Consider the following 15,601-nt stretch of genomic DNA (forward strand, 5'->3'; position numbering starts at 1 on the left):
ACTATCAAATCATCAAATGGCTGGTGTCATAACTTAAATATGCCTAAAATGGGAGAGCAACTGAGTATGTGCAGAGCAGGTTGAAACAGCGTATTACTGGATTTCAAAGTGTATAGAAGCATATTTTTTAATGTTTTACATGAGTATATATGCAAAATGGGACAACCATAAGAGATGTAGCAGGACTTACTTTTCTGACTAAAGTTGCACTTTAAATGACAGATTTAACAGCATGGTCTAGCAGATTTTCCTCAAGAATTTGATCTTTATGTAGGATGTGCAAAGTTTTTGGATTTTTTTTCATGTTTTTGTGTCGGTGACATGGTAGCATGAAAACACAGCGGGAGTGGTGATTGTAGTTCAAGCTAAATGTGTAAACAGAATGTCAGAAGTGGGATTTGAACCCACGCCTCCATTTGGAGACCAGAACACCCACACAATGTGAAGAAACAGCTCTTGAGTCTGGTGCCTTAGACCACTCGGCCATCCTCACAAGATATATTGAGGTGCTATGGCGTCCTCTGGAAATATCATCTACTCGTGGTACTCTATTGATCTATTACCATTGTCAAGGAGCTGTATGAACACTCTGAACCTAGGCCCTTTTGCAAATGCACTTCTTAAAGCATGACCTTGCACCAAGTCATACATTTCAGATCCTTTCTACCAAATCTCCTTGAGCAAAAAAAGTAGAAGATGTCCCAGGTGATCTTCGAGTGTTTGGTTGATCCGAGTGCCACAAACCAGAATCATGGCCTTGTGGCAGACCGCGTGGCCTAATGGATAAGGCGTCTGACTTCGGATCAGAAGATTGAGGGTTCGAGTCCCTTCGTGGTCGTTTTCTATGCTGCTTTCCAGTTCCTTCCTGTGACCTTCACTCGTAAATTCTTGCTTTACCCATAACAACGTGCTTCTTGCTGGAGGCTTCCAATTTGCTGAAGCCCAGAGCCTCCAAACAGAAGTAAATCATAAAGTGGAAGTAAACCAATTGATTTAAGGGTTTCAAAACACAGTTACATGCCTGGAATCCCGGGATTGATAACTGTCCCATTTGCTTGTGTTCTCAACCAAACTATCAAATCATCAAATGGCTGGTGTCATAACTTAAATATGCCTAAAATGGGAGAGCAACTGAGTATGTGCAGAGCAGGTTGAAACAGCGTATTACTGGATTTCAAAGTGTATAGAAGCATATTTTTTAATGTTTTACATGAGTATATATGCAAAATGGGACAACCGTAAGAGATGTAGCAGGACTTACTTTTCTGACTAAAGTTGCACTTTAAATGACAGATTTAACAGCATGGTCTAGCAGATTTTCCTCAAGAATTTGATCTTTATGTAGGATGTGCAAAGTTTTTGGATTTTTTTTCATGTTTTTGTGTCGGTGACATGGTAGCATGAAAACACAGCGGGAGTGGTGATTGTAGTTCAAGCTAAATGTGTAAACAGAATGTCAGAAGTGGGATTTGAACCCACGCCTCCATTTGGAGACCAGAACACCCACACAATGTGAAGAAACAGCTCTTGAGTCTGGTGCCTTAGACCACTCGGCCATCCTCACAAGATATATTGAGGTGCTATGGCTTCCTCTGGAAATATCATCTACTCGTGGTACTCTATTGATCTATTACCATTGTCAAGGAGCTGTATGAACACTCTGAACCTAGGCCCTTTTGCAAATGCACTTCTTAAAGCATGACCTTGCACCAAGTCATACATTTCAGATCCTTTCTACCAAATCTCCTTGAGCAAAAAAAGTAGAAGATGTCCCAGGTGATCTTCGAGTGTTTGGTTGATCCGAGTGCCACAAACCAGAATCATGGCCTTGTGGCAGACCGCGTGGCCTAATGGATAAGGCGTCTGACTTCGGATCAGAAGATTGAGGGTTCGAGTCCCTTCGTGGTCGTTTTCTATGCTGCTTTCCAGTTCCTTCCTGTGACCTTCACTCGTAAATTCTTGCTTTACCCATAACAACGTGCTTCTTGCTGGAGGCTTCCAATTTGCTGAAGCCCAGAGCCTCCAAACAGAAGTAAATCATAAAGTGGAAGTAAACCAATTGATTTAAGGGTTTCAAAACACAGTTACATGCCTGGAATCCCGGGATTGATAACTGTCCCATTTGCTTGTGTTCTCAACCAAACTATCAAATCATCAAATGGCTGGTGTCATAACTTAAATATGCCTAAAATGGGAGAGCAACTGAGTATGTGCAGAGCAGGTTGAAACAGCGTATTACTGGATTTCAAAGTGTATAGAAGCATATTTTTTAATGTTTTACATGAGTATATATGCAAAATGGGACAACCGGAAGAGATGTAGCAGGACTTACTTTTCTGACTAAAGTTGCACTTTAAATGACAGATTTAACAGCATGGTCTAGCAGATTTTCCTCAAGAATTTGATCTTTATGTAGGATGTGCAAAGTTTTTGGATTTTTTTTCATGTTTTTTTGTCGGTGACATGGTAGCATGAAAACACAGCGGGAGTGGTGATTGTAGTTCAAGCTAAATGTGTAAACAGATTGTCAGAAGTGGGATTTGAACCCACGCCTCCATTTGGAGACCAGAACACCCACACAATGTGAAGAAACAGCTCTTGAGTCTGGCGCCTTAGACCACTCGGCCATCCTGACAAGATATATTGAGGTGCTATGGCTTCCTCTGGAAATATCATCTACTCGTGGTACTCTATTGATCTATTACCATTGTCAAGGAGCTGTATGAACACTCTGAACCTAGGCCCTTTTGCAAATGCACTTCTTAAAGCATGACCTTGCACCAAGTCATACATTTCAGATCCTTTCTACCAAATCTCCTTGAGCAAAAAAAGTAGAAGATGTCCCAGGTGATCTTCGAGTGTTTGGTTGATCCGGGCGCCACACACCAGAATCATGTCCTTGTGGCAGACCGCGTGGCTTAATGGATAAGGCGTCTGACTTCGGATCAGAAGATTGAGGGTTTGAGTCCCTTCGTGGTTGTTTTCTATGCTGCTTTCCAGTTCCTTCCTGTGACCTTCACTCGTAAATTCTTGCTTTACCCATAACAACGTGCTTCTTGCTGGAGGCTTCCAATTTGCTGAAGCCCAGAGCCTCCAAACAGAAGTAAATCATAAAGTGGAAGTAAACCAATTGATTTAAGGGTTTCAAAACACAGTTACATGCATGGAATCCCGGGATTGATAACTGTCCCATTTGCTTGTGTTCTCAACCAAACTATCAAATCATCAAATGGCTGGTGTCATAACTTAAATATGCCTAAAATGGGAGAGCAACTGAGTATGTGCAGAGCAGGTTGAAACAGCGTATTACTGGATTTCAAAGTGTATAGAAGCATATTTTTTAATGTTTTACATGAGTATATATGCAAAATGGGACAACCGGAAGAGATGTAGCAGGACTTACTTTTCTGACTAAAGTTGCACTTTAAATGACAGATTTAACAGCATGGTCTAGCAGATTTTCCTCAAGAATTTGATCTTTATGTAGGATGTGCAAAGTTTTTGGATTTTTTTTCATGTTTTTTTGTCGGTGACATGGTAGCATGAAAACACAGCGGGAGTGGTGATTGTAGTTCAAGCTAAATGTGTAAACAGATTGTCAGAAGTGGGATTTGAACCCACGCCTCCATTTGGAGACCAGAACACCCACACAATGTGAAGAAACAGCCCATGAGTCTGGCGCCTTAGACCACTCGGCCATCCTGACAAGATACATTGAGGTCCTTTGGCTTCCTCTGGAAATATCATCTACTCGTGGTACTCTATTGATCTATTACCATTGTCAAGGAGCTGTATGAACACTCTGAACCTAGGCCCTTTTGCAAATGCACTTCTTAAAGCATGACCTTGCACCAAGTCATACATTTCAGATCCTTTCTACCAAATCTCCTTGAGCAAAAAAAGTAGAAGATGTCCCAGGTGATCTTCGAGTGTTTGGTTGATCCGGGCGCCACAAACCAGAATCATGTCCTTGTGGCAGACCGCGTGGCTTAATGGATAAGGCGTCTGACTTCGGATCAGAAGATTGAGGGTTCGAGTCCCTTCGTGGTCGTTTTCTATGCTGCTTTCCAGTTCCTTCCTGTGACCTTCACTCGTAAATTCTTGCTTTACCCATAACAACGTGCTTCTTGCTGGAGGCTTCCAATTTGCTGAAGCCCAGAGCCTCCAAACAGAAGTAAATCATAAAGTGGAAGTAAACCAATTGATTTAAGGGTTTCAAAACACAGTTACATGCCTGGAATCCCGGGATTGATAACTGTCCCATTTGCTTGTGTTCTCAACCAAACTATCAAATCATCAAATGGCTGGTGTCATAACTTAAATATTTCCCCAAAATGGGAGAGCAACTGAGTATGTGCAGAGCAGGTTGAAACAGCGTATTACTGGATTTCAAAGTGTATAGAACCATATTTTTTAATGTTTTACATGAGTATATATGCAAAATGGGACAACCGGAAGAGATGTAGCAGGACTTACTTTTCTACTAAAGTTGCACTTTAAATGACAGATTTAACAGCATGGTCTAGCAGATTTTCCTCAAGAATTTGATCTTTATGTAGGATGTGCAAAGTTTTCGGATTTTTTTTCATGTTTTTTTGTCGGTGACATGGTAGCATGAAAACACAGCGGGAGTGGTGATTGTAGTTCAAGCTAAATGTGTAAACAGATTGTCAGAAGTGGGATTTGAACCCACGCCGCCATTTGGAGACCAGAACACCCACACAATGTGAAGAAACAGCTCTTGAATCTGGCGCCTTAGACCACTCGGCAATCCTGACAAGATATATTGAGGTGCTATGGCTTCCTCTGGAAATATCATCTACTCGTGGTACTCTATTGATCTATTACCATTGTCAAGGAGCTGTATGAACACTCTGAACCTAGGCCCTTTTGCAAATGCACTTCTTAAAGCATGACCTTGCACCAAGTCATACATTTCAGATCCTTTCTACCAAATCTCCTTGAGCAAAAAAAGTAGAAGATGTCCCAGGTGATCTTCGAGTGTTTGGTTGATCTGGGCGCCACAAACAAGAATCATGTCCTTGTGGCAGACCGCGTGGCCTAATGGATAAGGCGTCTGACTTCGGATCAGAAGATTGAGGGTTCGAGTCCCTTCGTGGTCATTTTCTATGCTGCTTTCCAGTTCCTTCCTGTGACCTTCACTCGTAAATTCTTGCTTTAGCCATAACAACGTGCTTCTTGCTGGAGGCTTCCAATTTGCTGAAGCCCAGAGCCTCCAAACAGAAGTAAATCATAAAGTGGAAGTAAACCAATTGATTTAAGGGTTTCAAAACACAGTTACATGCCTGGAATCCCGGGATTGATAACTGTCCCATTTGCTTGTGTTCTCAACCAAACTATCAAATCATCAAATGGCTGGTGTCATAACTTAAATATTTCCCCAAAATGGGAGAGCAACTGAGTATGTGCAGAGCAGGTTGAAACAGCGTATTACTGGATTTCAAAGTGTATAGAACCATATTTTTTAATGTTTTACATGAGTATATATGCAAAATGGGACAACCGGAAGAGATGTAGCAGGACTTACTTTTCTACTAAAGTTGCACTTTAAATGACAGATTTAACAGCATGGTCTAGCAGATTTTCCTCAAGAATTTGATCTTTATGTAGGATGTGCAAAGTTTTTGGATTTTTTTTCATGTTTTTTTGTCGGTGACATGGTAGCATGAAAACACAGCGGGAGTGGTGATTGTAGTTCAAGCTAAATGTGTAAACAGATTGTCAGAAGTGGGATTTGAACCCACGCCTCCATTTGGAGACCAGAACACCCACACAATGTGAAGAAACAGCTCTTGAGTCTGGCGCCTTAGACCACTCGGCCATCCTGACAAGATATATTGAGGTGCTATGGCTTCCTCTGGAAATATCATCTACTCGTAGTACTCTATTGATCTATTACCATTGTCAAGGAGCTGTATGAACACTCTGAACCTAGGCCCTTTTGCAAATGCACTTCTTAAAGCATGACCTTGCACCAAGTCATACATTTCAGATCCTTTCTACCAAATCTCCTTGAGCAAAAAAAGTAGAAGATGTCCCAGGTGATCTTCGAGTGTTTGGTTGATCTGGGCGCCACAAACCAGAATCATGTCCTTGTGGCAGACCGCGTGGCCTAATGGATAAGGCGTCTGACTTCGGATCAGAAGATTGAGGGTTCGAGTCCCTTCGTGGTCGTTTTCTATGCTGCTTTCCAGTTCCTTCCTGTGACCTTCACTCGTAAATTCTTGCTTTACCCATAACAACGTGCTTCTTGCTGGAGGCTTCCAATTTGCTGAAGCCCAGAGCCTCCAAACAGAAGTAAATCATAAAGTGGAAGTAAACCAATTGATTTAAGGGTTTCAAAACACAGTTACATGCCTGGAATCCCGGGATTGATAACTGTCCCATTTGCTTGTGTTCTCAACCAAACTATCAAATCATCAAATGGCTGGTGTCATAACTTAATTATTTCCCCAAAATGGGAGAGCAACTGAGTATGTGCAGAGCAGGTTGAAACAGCGTATTACTGGATTTCAAAGTGTATAGAACCATATTTTTTAATGTTTTACATGAGTATATATGCAAAATGGGACAACCGGAAGAGATGTAGCAGGACTTACTTTTCTACTAAAGTTGCACTTTAAATGACAGATTTAACAGCATGGTCTAGCAGATTTTCCTCAAGAATTTGATCTTTATGTAGGATGTGCAAAGTTTTTGGATTTTTTTTCATGTTTTTTTGTCGGTGACATGGTAGCATGAAAACACAGCGGGAGTGGTGATTGTAGTTCAAGCTAAATGTGTAAACAGATTGTCGGAAGTGGGATTTGAACCCACGCCTCCATTTGGAGACCAGAACACCCACACAATGTGAAGAAACAGCTCTTGAGTCTGGCGCCTTAGACCACTCGGCCATCCTGACAAGATATATTGAGGTGCTATGGCTTCCTCTGGAAATATCATCTACTCGTGGTACTCTATTGATCTATTACCATTGTCAAGGAGCTGTATGAACACTCTGAACCTAGGCCCTTTTGCAAATGCACTTCTTAAAGCATGACCTTGCACCAAGTCATACATTTCAGATCCTTTCTACCAAATCTCCTTGAGCAAAAAAAGTAGAAGATGTCCCAGGTGATCTTCGAGTGTTTGGTTGATCCGGGCGCCACAAACCAGAATCATGTCTTTGTGGCAGACAGCGTGGCCTAATGGATAAGGCGTCTGACTTCGGATCAGAAGATTGAGGGTTCGAGTCCCTTCGTGGTCGTTTTCTATGCTGCTTTCCAGTTCCTTCCTGTGACCTTCACTCGTAAATTCTTGCTTTAGCCATAACAACGTGCTTCTTGCTGGAGGCTTCCAATTTGCTGAAGCCCAGAGCCTCCAAACAGAAGTAAATCATAAAGTGGAAGTAAACCAATTGATTTAAGGGTTTCAAAACACAGTTACATGCATGGAATCCCGGGATTGATAACTGTCCCATTTGCTTGTGTTCTCAACCAAACTATCAAATCATCAAATGGCTGGTGTCATAACTTAAATATGCCTAAAATGGGAGAGCAACTGAGTATGTGCAGAGCAGGTTGAAACAGCGTATTACTGGATTTCAAAGTGTATAGAAGCATATTTTTTAATGTTTTACATGAGTATATATGCAAAATGGGACAACCGGAAGAGATGTAGCAGGACTTACTTTTCTGACTAAAGTTGCACTTTAAATGACAGATTTAACAGCATGGTCTAGCAGATTTTCCTCAAGAATTTGATCTTTATGTAGGATGTGCAAAGTTTTTGGATTTTTTTTCATGTTTTTTTGTCGGTGACATGGTAGCATGAAAACACAGCGGGAGTGGTGATTGTAGTTCAAGCTAAATGTGTAAACAGATTGTCAGAAGTGGGATTTGAACCCACGCCTCCATTTGGAGACCAGAACACCCACACAATGTGAAGAAACAGCTCTTGAGTCTGGCGCCTTAGACCACTCGGCCATCCTGACAAGATATATTGAGGTGCTATGGCTTCCTCTGGAAATATCATCTACTCGTGGTACTCTATTGATCTATTACCATTGTCAAGGAGCTGTATGAACACTCTGAACCTAGGCCATTTTGAAAATGCACTTCTTAAAGCATGACCTTGCACCAAGTCATACATTTCAGATCCTTTCTACCAAATCTCCTTGAGCAAAAAAAGTAGAAGATGTCCCAGGTGATCTTCGAGTGTTTGGTTGATCCGGGCGCCACAAACCAGAATCATGTCCTTGTGGCAGACCGCGTGGCCTAATGGATAAGGCGTCTGACTTCGGATCAGAAGATTGAGGGTTCGAGTCCCTTCGTGGTCGTTTTCTATGCTGCTTTCCAGTTCCTTCCTGTGACCTTCACTCGTAAATTCTTGCTTTAGCCATAACAACGTGCTTCTTGCTGGAGGCTTCCAATTTGCTGAAGCCCAGAGCCTCCAAACAGAAGTAAATCATAAAGTGGAAGTAAACCAATTGATTTAAGGGTTTCAAAACACAGTTACATGCATGGAATCCCGGGATTGATAACTGTCCCATTTGCTTGTGTTCTCAACCAAACTATCAAATCATCAAATGGCTGGTGTCATAACTTAAATATGCCTAAAATGGGAGAGCAACTGAGTATGTGCAGAGCAGGTTGAAACAGCGTATTACTGGATTTCAAAGTGTATAGAAGCATATTTTTTAATGTTTTACATGAGTATATATGCAAAATGGGACAACCGGAAGAGATGTAGCAGGACTTACTTTTCTGACTAAAGTTGCACTTTAAATGACAGATTTAACAGCATGGTCTAGCAGATTTTCCTCAAGAATTTGATCTTTATGTAGGATGTGCAAAGTTTTGGGATTTTTTTTCATGTTTTTTTGTCGGTGACATGGTAGCATGAAAACACAGCGGGAGTGGTGATTGTAGTTCAAGCTAAATGTGTAAACAGATTGTCAGAAGTGGGATTTGAACCCACGCCTCCATTTGGAGACCAGAACACCCACACAATGTGAAGAAACAGCCCTTGAGTCTGGCGCCTTAGACCACTCGGCCATCCTGACAAGATACATTGCGGTTCTTTGGCTTCCTCTGGAAATATCATCTACTCGTGGTACTCTATTGATCTATTACCATTGTCAAGGAGCTGTATGAACACTCTGAACCTAGGCCCTTTTGCAAATGCACTTCTTAAAGCATGACCTTGCACCAAGTCATACATTTCAGATCCTTTCTACCAAATCTCCTTGAGCAAAAAAAGTAGAAGATGTCCCAGGTGATCTTCGAGTGTTTGGTTGATCCGGGCGCCACAAACCAGAATCATGTCTTTGTGGCAGACCGCGTGGCCTAATGGATAAGGCGTCTGACTTCGGATCAGAAGATTGAGGGTTCGACTCCCTTTGTGGTCGTTTTCTATGCTGCTTTCCAGTTCCTTCCTGTGACCTTCACTCGTAAATTCTTGCTTTAGCCATAACAACGTGCTTCTTGCTGGAGGCTTCCAATTTGCTGAAGCCCAGAGCCTCCAAACAGAAGTAAATCATAAAGTGGAAGTAAACCAATTGATTTAAGGGTTTCAAAACACAGTTACATGCCTGGAATCCCGGGATTGATAACTGTCCCATTTGCTTGTGTTCTCAACCAAACTATCAAATCATCAAATGGCTGGTGTCATAACTTAAATATTTCCCCAAAATGGGAGAGCAACTGAGTATGTGCAGAGCAGGTTGAAACAGCGTATTACTGGATTTCAAAGTGTATAGAACCATATTTTTTAATGTTTTACATGAGTATATATGCAAAATGGGACAACCGGAAGAGATGTAGCAGGATTTACTTTTCTACTAAAGTTGCACTTTAAATGACAGATTTAACAGCATGGTCTAGCAGATTTTCCTCAAGAATTTGATCTTTATGTAGGATGTGCAAAGTTTTTGGATTTTTTTTCATGTTTTTTTGTCGGTGACATGGTAGCATGAAAACACAGCGGGAGTGGTGATTGTAGTTCAAGCTAAATGTGTAAACAGATTGTCAGAAGTGGGATTTGAACCCACGCCTCCATTTGGAGACCAGAACACCCACACAATGTGAAGAAACAGCTCTTGAGTCTGGCGCCTTAGACCACTCGGCCATCCTGACAAGATATATTGAGGTGCTATGGCTTCCTCTGGAAATATCATCTACTCGTAGTACTCTATTGATCTATTACCATTGTCAAGGAGCTGTATGAACACTCTGAACCTAGGCCCTTTTGCAAATGCACTTCTTAAAGCATGACCTTGCACCAAGTCATACATTTCAGATCCTTTCTACCAAATCTCCTTGAGCAAAAAAAGTAGAAGATGTCCCAGGTGATCTTCGAGTGTTTGGTTGATCTGGGCGCCACAAACCAGAATCATGTCCTTGTGGCAGACCGCGTGGCCTAATGGATAAGGCGTCTGACTTCGGATCAGAAGATTGAGGGTTCGAGTCCCTTCGTGGTCGTTTTCTATGCTGCTTTCCAGTTCCTTCCTGTGACCTTCACTCGTAAATTCTTGCTTTACCCATAACAACGTGCTTCTTGCTGGAGGCTTCCAATTTGCTGAAGCCCAGAGCCTCCAAACAGAAGTAAATCATAAAGTGGAAGTAAACCAATTGATTTAAGGGTTTCAAAACACAGTTACATGCCTGGAATCCCGGGATTGATAACTGTCCCATTTGATTGTGTTCTCAACCAAACTATCAAATCATCAAATGGCTGGTGTCATAACTTAAATATTTCCCCAAAATGGGAGAGCAAATTGAGTATGTGCAGAGCAGGTTGAAACAGCGTATTACTGGATTTCAAAGTGTATAGAACCATATTTTTTAATGTTTTACATGAGTATATATGCAAAATGGGACAACCGGAAGAGATGTAGCAGGACTTACTTTTCTACTAAAGTTGCACTTTAAATGACAGATTTAACAGCATGGTCTAGCAGATTTTCCTCAAGAATTTGATCTTTATGTAGGATGTGCAAAGTTTTTGGATTTTTTTTCATGTTTTTTTGTCGGTGACATGGTAGCATGAAAACACAGCGGGAGTGGTGATTGTAGTTCAAGCTAAATGTGTAAACAGATTGTCAGAAGTGGGATTGGAACCCACGCCTCCATTTGGAGACCAGAACACCCACACAATGTGAAGAAACAGCTCTTGAGTCTGGCGCCTTAGACCACTCGGCCATCCTGACAAGATATATTGAGGTGCTATGGCTTCCTCTGGAAATATCATCTACTCGTAGTACCCTATTGATCTATTACCATTGTCAAGGAGCTGTATGAACACTCTGAACCTAGGCCCTTTTGCAAATGCACTTCTTAAAGCATGACCTTGCACCAAGTCATACATTTCAGATCCTTTCTACCAAATCTCCTTGAGCAAAAAAAGTAGAAGATGTCCCAGGTGATCTTCGAGTGTTTGGTTGATCCGGGCGCCACAAACCAGAATCATGTCCTTGTGGCAGACCGCGTGGCCTAATGGATAAGGCGTCTGACTTCGGATCCGAAGATTGAAGGTTCGAGTCCCTTCGTGGTCGTTTTCTATGCTGCTTTCCAGTTCCTTCCTGTGACCTTCACTCGTAAATTCTTGCTTTAGCCATAACAACGTGCTTCTTGCTGGAGGCTTCCAATTTGCTGAAGCCCAGAGCCTCCAAACAGAAGTAAATCATAAAGTGGAAGTAAACCAATTGATTTAAGGGTTTCAAAACACAGTTACATGCATGGAATCCCGGGATTGATAACTGTCCCATTTGCTTGTGTTCTCAACCAAACTATCAAATCATCAAATGGCTGGTGTCATAACTTAAATATTTCCCCAAAATGGGAGAGCAACTGAGTATGTGCAGAGCAGGTTGAAACAGCGTATTACTGGATTTCAAAGTGTATAGAACCATATTTTTTAATGTTTTACATGAGTATATATGCAAAATGGGACAACCGGAAGAGATGTAGCAGGACTTACTTTTCTACTAAAGTTGCACTTTAAATGACAGATTTAACAGCATGGTCTAGCAGATTTTCCTCAAGAATTTGATCTTTATGTAGGATGTGCAAAGTTTTTGGATTTTTTTTCATGTTTTTTTGTCGGTGACATGGTAGCATGAAAACACAGCGGGAGTGGTGATTGTAGTTCAAGCTAAATGTGTAAACAGATTGTCAGAAGTGGGATTTGAACCCACGCCTCCATTTGGAGACCAGAACACCCACACAATGTGAAGAAACAGCTCTTGAGTCTGGCGCCTTAGACCACTCGGCCATCCTGACAAGATATATTGAGGTGCTATGGCTTCCTCTTGAAATATCATCTACTCGTGGTACTCTATTGATCTATTACCATTGTCAAGGAGCTGTATGAACACTCTGAACCTAGGCCATTTTGCAAATGCACTTCTTAAAGCATGACCTTGCACCAAGTCATACATTTCAGATCCTTTCTACCAAATCTCCTTGAGCAAAAAAAGTAGAAGATGTCCCAGGTGATCTTCGAGTGTTTGGTTGATCCGGGCGCCACAAACCAGAACCATGTCTTTGTGGCAGACCGCGTGGCCTAATGGATAAGGCGTCTGACTTCGGATCAGAAGATTGAGGGTTCGAGTCCCTTTGTGGTCGTTTTCTATGCTGCTTTCCAGTTCCTTCCTGTGACCTTCACTCGTAAATTCTTGCTTTAGCCATAACAACGTGCTTCTTGCTGGAGGCTTCCAATTTGCTGAAGCCCAGAGCCTCCAAACAGAAGTAAATCATAAAGTGGAAGTAAACCAATTGATTTAAGGGTTTCAAAACACAGTTACATGCATGGAATCCCGGGATTGATAACTGTCCCATTTGCTTGTGTTCTCAACCAAACTATCAAATCATCAAATGGCTGGTGTCATAACTTAAATATGCCTAAAATGGGAGAGCAACTGAGTATGTGCAGAACAGGTTGAAACAGCGTATTACTGGATTTCAAAGTGTATAGAAGCATATTTTTTAATGTTTTACATGAGTATATATGCAAAATGGGACAACCGGAAGAGATGTAGCAGGACTTACTTTTCTGACTAAAGTTGCACTTTAAATGACAGATTTAACAGCATGGTCTAGCAGATTTTCCTCAAGAATTTGATCTTTATGTAGGATGTGCAAAGTTTTTGGATTTTTTTTCATGTTTTTTTGTCGGTGACATGGTAGCATGAAAACACAGCGGGAGTGGTGATTGTAGTTCAAGCTAAATGTGTAAACAGATTGTCAGAAGTGGGATTTGAACCCACGCCTCCATTTGGAGACCAGAACACCCACACAATGTGAAGAAACAGCCCTTGAGTCTGGCGCCTTAGACCACTCGGCCATCCTGACAAGATACATTGAGGTCCTTTGGCTTCCTCTGGAAATATCATCTACTCGTGGTACTCTATTGATCTATTACCATTGTCAAGGAGCTGTATGAACACTCTGAACCTAGGCCCTTTTGCAAATGCACTTCTTAAAGCATGACCTTGCACCAAGTCATACATTTCAGATCCTTTCTACCAAATCTCCTTGAGCAAAAAAAGTAGATGTCCCAGGTGATCTTCGAGTGTTTGGTTGATCCGGGCGCCACAAACCAGAATCATGTCCTTGTGGCAGACCGCGTGGCCTAATGGATAAGGCGCCTGACTTCGGATCAGAAGATTGAGGGTTCGAGTCCCTTCGTGGTCGTTTTCTATGCTGCTTTCCAGTTCCTTCCTGTGACCTTCACTCGTAAATTCTTGCTTTACCCATAACAACGTGCTTCTTGCTGGAGGCTTCCAATTTGCTGAAGCCCAGAGCCTCCAAACAGAAGTAAATCATAAAGTGGAAGTAAACCAATTGATTTAAGGGTTTCAAAACACAGTTACATGCCTGGAATCCCGGGATTGATAACTGTCCCATTTGCTTGTGTTCTCAACCAAACTATCAAATCATCAAATGGCTGGTGTCATAACTTAAATATTTCCCCAAAATGGGAGAGCAACTGAGTATGTGCAGAGCAGGTTGAAACAGCGTATTACTGGATTTCAAAGTGTATAGAACCATATTTTTTAATGTTTTACATGAGTATATATGCAAAATGGGACAACCGGAAGAGATGTAGCAGGACTTACTTTTCTACTAAAGTTGCACTTTAAATGACAGATTTAACAGCATGGTCTAGCAGATTTTCCTCAAGAATTTGATCTTTATGTAGGATGTGCAAAGTTTTTGGATTTTTTTTCATGTTTTTTTGTCGGTGACATGGTAGCATGAAAACACAGCGGGAGTGGTGATTGTAGTTCAATCTAAATGTGTAACCAGATTGTCAGAAGTGGGATTTGAACCCACGCCTCCATTTGGAGACCAGAACACCCACACAATGTGAAGAAACAGCTCTTGAGTCTGGCGCCTTAGACCACTCGGCCATCCTGACAAGATATATTGAGGTGCTATGGCTTCCTCTGGAAATATCATCTACTCGTAGTACTCTATTGATCTATTACCATTGTCAAGGAGCTGTATGAACACTCTGAACCTAGGCCCTTTTGCAAATGCACTTCTTAAAGCATGACCTTGCACCAAGTCATACATTTCAGATCCTTTCTACCAAATCTCCTTGAGCAAAAAAAGTAGAAGATGTCCCAGGTGATCTTCGAGTGTTTGGTTGATCCGGGCGCCACAAACCAGAATCATGTCCTTGTGGCAGACCGCGTGGCCTAATGGATAAGGCATCTGACTTCGGATCAGAAGATTGAGGGTTCGAGTCCCTTCGTGGTCGTTTTCTATGCTGCTTTCCAGTTCCTTCCTGTGACCTTCACTTGTAAATTCTTGCTTTACCCATAACAACGTGCTTCTTGCTGGAGGCTTCCAATTTGCTGAAGCCCAGAGCCTCCAAACAGAAGTAAATCATAAAGTGGAAGTAAACCAATTGATTTAAGGGTTTCAAAACACAGTTACATGCCTGGAATCCCGGGATTGATAACTGTCCCATTTGCTTGTGTTCTCAACCAAACTATCAAATCATCAAATGGCTGGTGTCATAACTTAAATATGCCTAAAATGGGAGAGCAACTGAGTATGTGCAGAGCAGGTTGAAACAGCGTATTACTGGATTTCAAAGTGTATAGAAGCATATTTTTTAATGTTTTACATGAGTATATATGCAAAATGGGACAACCGGAAGAGATGTAGCAGGACTTACTTTTCTGACTAAAGTTGCACTTTAAATGACAGATTTAACAGCATGGTCTAGCAGATTTTCCTCAAGAATTTGATCTTTATGTAGGATGTGCAAAGTTTTTGGATTTTTTTTCATGTTTTTTTGTCGGTGACATGGTAGCATGAAAACACAGCGGGAGTGGTGATTGTAGTTCAAGCTAAATGTGTAAACAGATTGTCAGAAGTGGGATTTGAACCCACGCCTCCATTTGGAGACCAGAACACCCACACAATGTGAAGAAACAGCCCTTGAGTCTGGCGCCTTAGACCACTCGGCCACCCTGACAAGATACATTGCGGTTCTTTGGCTTCCTCTGGAAATATCATCTACTCGTGGTACTCTATTGATCTATTACCATTGTCAAGGAGCTGTATGAACACTCTGAACCTAGGCC

General features: G+C 41.7%; 14 non-coding genes across 14 annotated transcripts; 6 read left to right on the forward strand and 8 right to left on the reverse strand.

The window, feature by feature from the left end:
• Positions 1 to 765: 765 nt before the first annotated feature.
• TRNAR-UCG (transfer RNA arginine (anticodon UCG)) lies at positions 766 to 838 on the forward strand. Its single transcript has one exon. It is a non-coding gene; the product is annotated as a tRNA-Arg (tRNA).
• Positions 839 to 1,836: 998 nt separating this feature from the next.
• TRNAR-UCG (transfer RNA arginine (anticodon UCG)) lies at positions 1,837 to 1,909 on the forward strand. The gene has a single exon. It is a non-coding gene; the product is annotated as a tRNA-Arg (tRNA).
• A 616-nt stretch (positions 1,910 to 2,525) lies between these two features.
• On the reverse strand, positions 2,526 to 2,635 carry TRNAL-CAA (transfer RNA leucine (anticodon CAA)). The gene is made up of 2 exons: positions 2,598 to 2,635; positions 2,526 to 2,571 (listed from the first exon to the last, which is right to left on the reverse strand). It is a non-coding gene; the product is annotated as a tRNA-Leu (tRNA).
• A 2,415-nt stretch (positions 2,636 to 5,050) lies between these two features.
• Positions 5,051 to 5,123, forward strand: TRNAR-UCG (transfer RNA arginine (anticodon UCG)). The gene has a single exon. It is a non-coding gene; the product is annotated as a tRNA-Arg (tRNA).
• Positions 5,124 to 5,740: 617 nt separating this feature from the next.
• On the reverse strand, positions 5,741 to 5,850 carry TRNAL-CAA (transfer RNA leucine (anticodon CAA)). The gene is made up of 2 exons: positions 5,813 to 5,850; positions 5,741 to 5,786 (listed from the first exon to the last, which is right to left on the reverse strand). It is a non-coding gene; the product is annotated as a tRNA-Leu (tRNA).
• Positions 5,851 to 6,122: 272 nt separating this feature from the next.
• TRNAR-UCG (transfer RNA arginine (anticodon UCG)) lies at positions 6,123 to 6,195 on the forward strand. The gene has a single exon. It is a non-coding gene; the product is annotated as a tRNA-Arg (tRNA).
• Positions 6,196 to 7,883: 1,688 nt separating this feature from the next.
• TRNAL-CAA (transfer RNA leucine (anticodon CAA)) lies at positions 7,884 to 7,993 on the reverse strand. The gene is made up of 2 exons: positions 7,956 to 7,993; positions 7,884 to 7,929 (listed from the first exon to the last, which is right to left on the reverse strand). It is a non-coding gene; the product is annotated as a tRNA-Leu (tRNA).
• A 272-nt stretch (positions 7,994 to 8,265) lies between these two features.
• Positions 8,266 to 8,338, forward strand: TRNAR-UCG (transfer RNA arginine (anticodon UCG)). Its single transcript has one exon. It is a non-coding gene; the product is annotated as a tRNA-Arg (tRNA).
• Positions 8,339 to 8,954: 616 nt separating this feature from the next.
• TRNAL-CAA (transfer RNA leucine (anticodon CAA)) lies at positions 8,955 to 9,064 on the reverse strand. Its single transcript has 2 exons — positions 9,027 to 9,064; positions 8,955 to 9,000 (listed from the first exon to the last, which is right to left on the reverse strand). It is a non-coding gene; the product is annotated as a tRNA-Leu (tRNA).
• A 962-nt stretch (positions 9,065 to 10,026) lies between these two features.
• On the reverse strand, positions 10,027 to 10,136 carry TRNAL-CAA (transfer RNA leucine (anticodon CAA)). The gene is made up of 2 exons: positions 10,099 to 10,136; positions 10,027 to 10,072 (listed from the first exon to the last, which is right to left on the reverse strand). It is a non-coding gene; the product is annotated as a tRNA-Leu (tRNA).
• A 272-nt stretch (positions 10,137 to 10,408) lies between these two features.
• Positions 10,409 to 10,481, forward strand: TRNAR-UCG (transfer RNA arginine (anticodon UCG)). The gene has a single exon. It is a non-coding gene; the product is annotated as a tRNA-Arg (tRNA).
• Positions 10,482 to 12,171: 1,690 nt separating this feature from the next.
• On the reverse strand, positions 12,172 to 12,281 carry TRNAL-CAA (transfer RNA leucine (anticodon CAA)). The gene is made up of 2 exons: positions 12,244 to 12,281; positions 12,172 to 12,217 (listed from the first exon to the last, which is right to left on the reverse strand). It is a non-coding gene; the product is annotated as a tRNA-Leu (tRNA).
• Positions 12,282 to 13,242: 961 nt separating this feature from the next.
• On the reverse strand, positions 13,243 to 13,352 carry TRNAL-CAA (transfer RNA leucine (anticodon CAA)). Its single transcript has 2 exons — positions 13,315 to 13,352; positions 13,243 to 13,288 (listed from the first exon to the last, which is right to left on the reverse strand). It is a non-coding gene; the product is annotated as a tRNA-Leu (tRNA).
• A 959-nt stretch (positions 13,353 to 14,311) lies between these two features.
• TRNAL-CAA (transfer RNA leucine (anticodon CAA)) lies at positions 14,312 to 14,421 on the reverse strand. The gene is made up of 2 exons: positions 14,384 to 14,421; positions 14,312 to 14,357 (listed from the first exon to the last, which is right to left on the reverse strand). It is a non-coding gene; the product is annotated as a tRNA-Leu (tRNA).
• Between the last annotated feature and the right edge of the window lie 1,180 nt (positions 14,422 to 15,601).

The sequence above is a fragment of the Lithobates pipiens genome, unplaced genomic scaffold, assembly GCF_037356315.1.
Source record: "Lithobates pipiens isolate NorthernLeopardFrog02 unplaced genomic scaffold, aLitPip1_a1.2 Scaffold_1, whole genome shotgun sequence".
Lineage (NCBI taxonomy): Eukaryota > Metazoa > Chordata > Amphibia > Anura > Ranidae > Lithobates > Lithobates pipiens.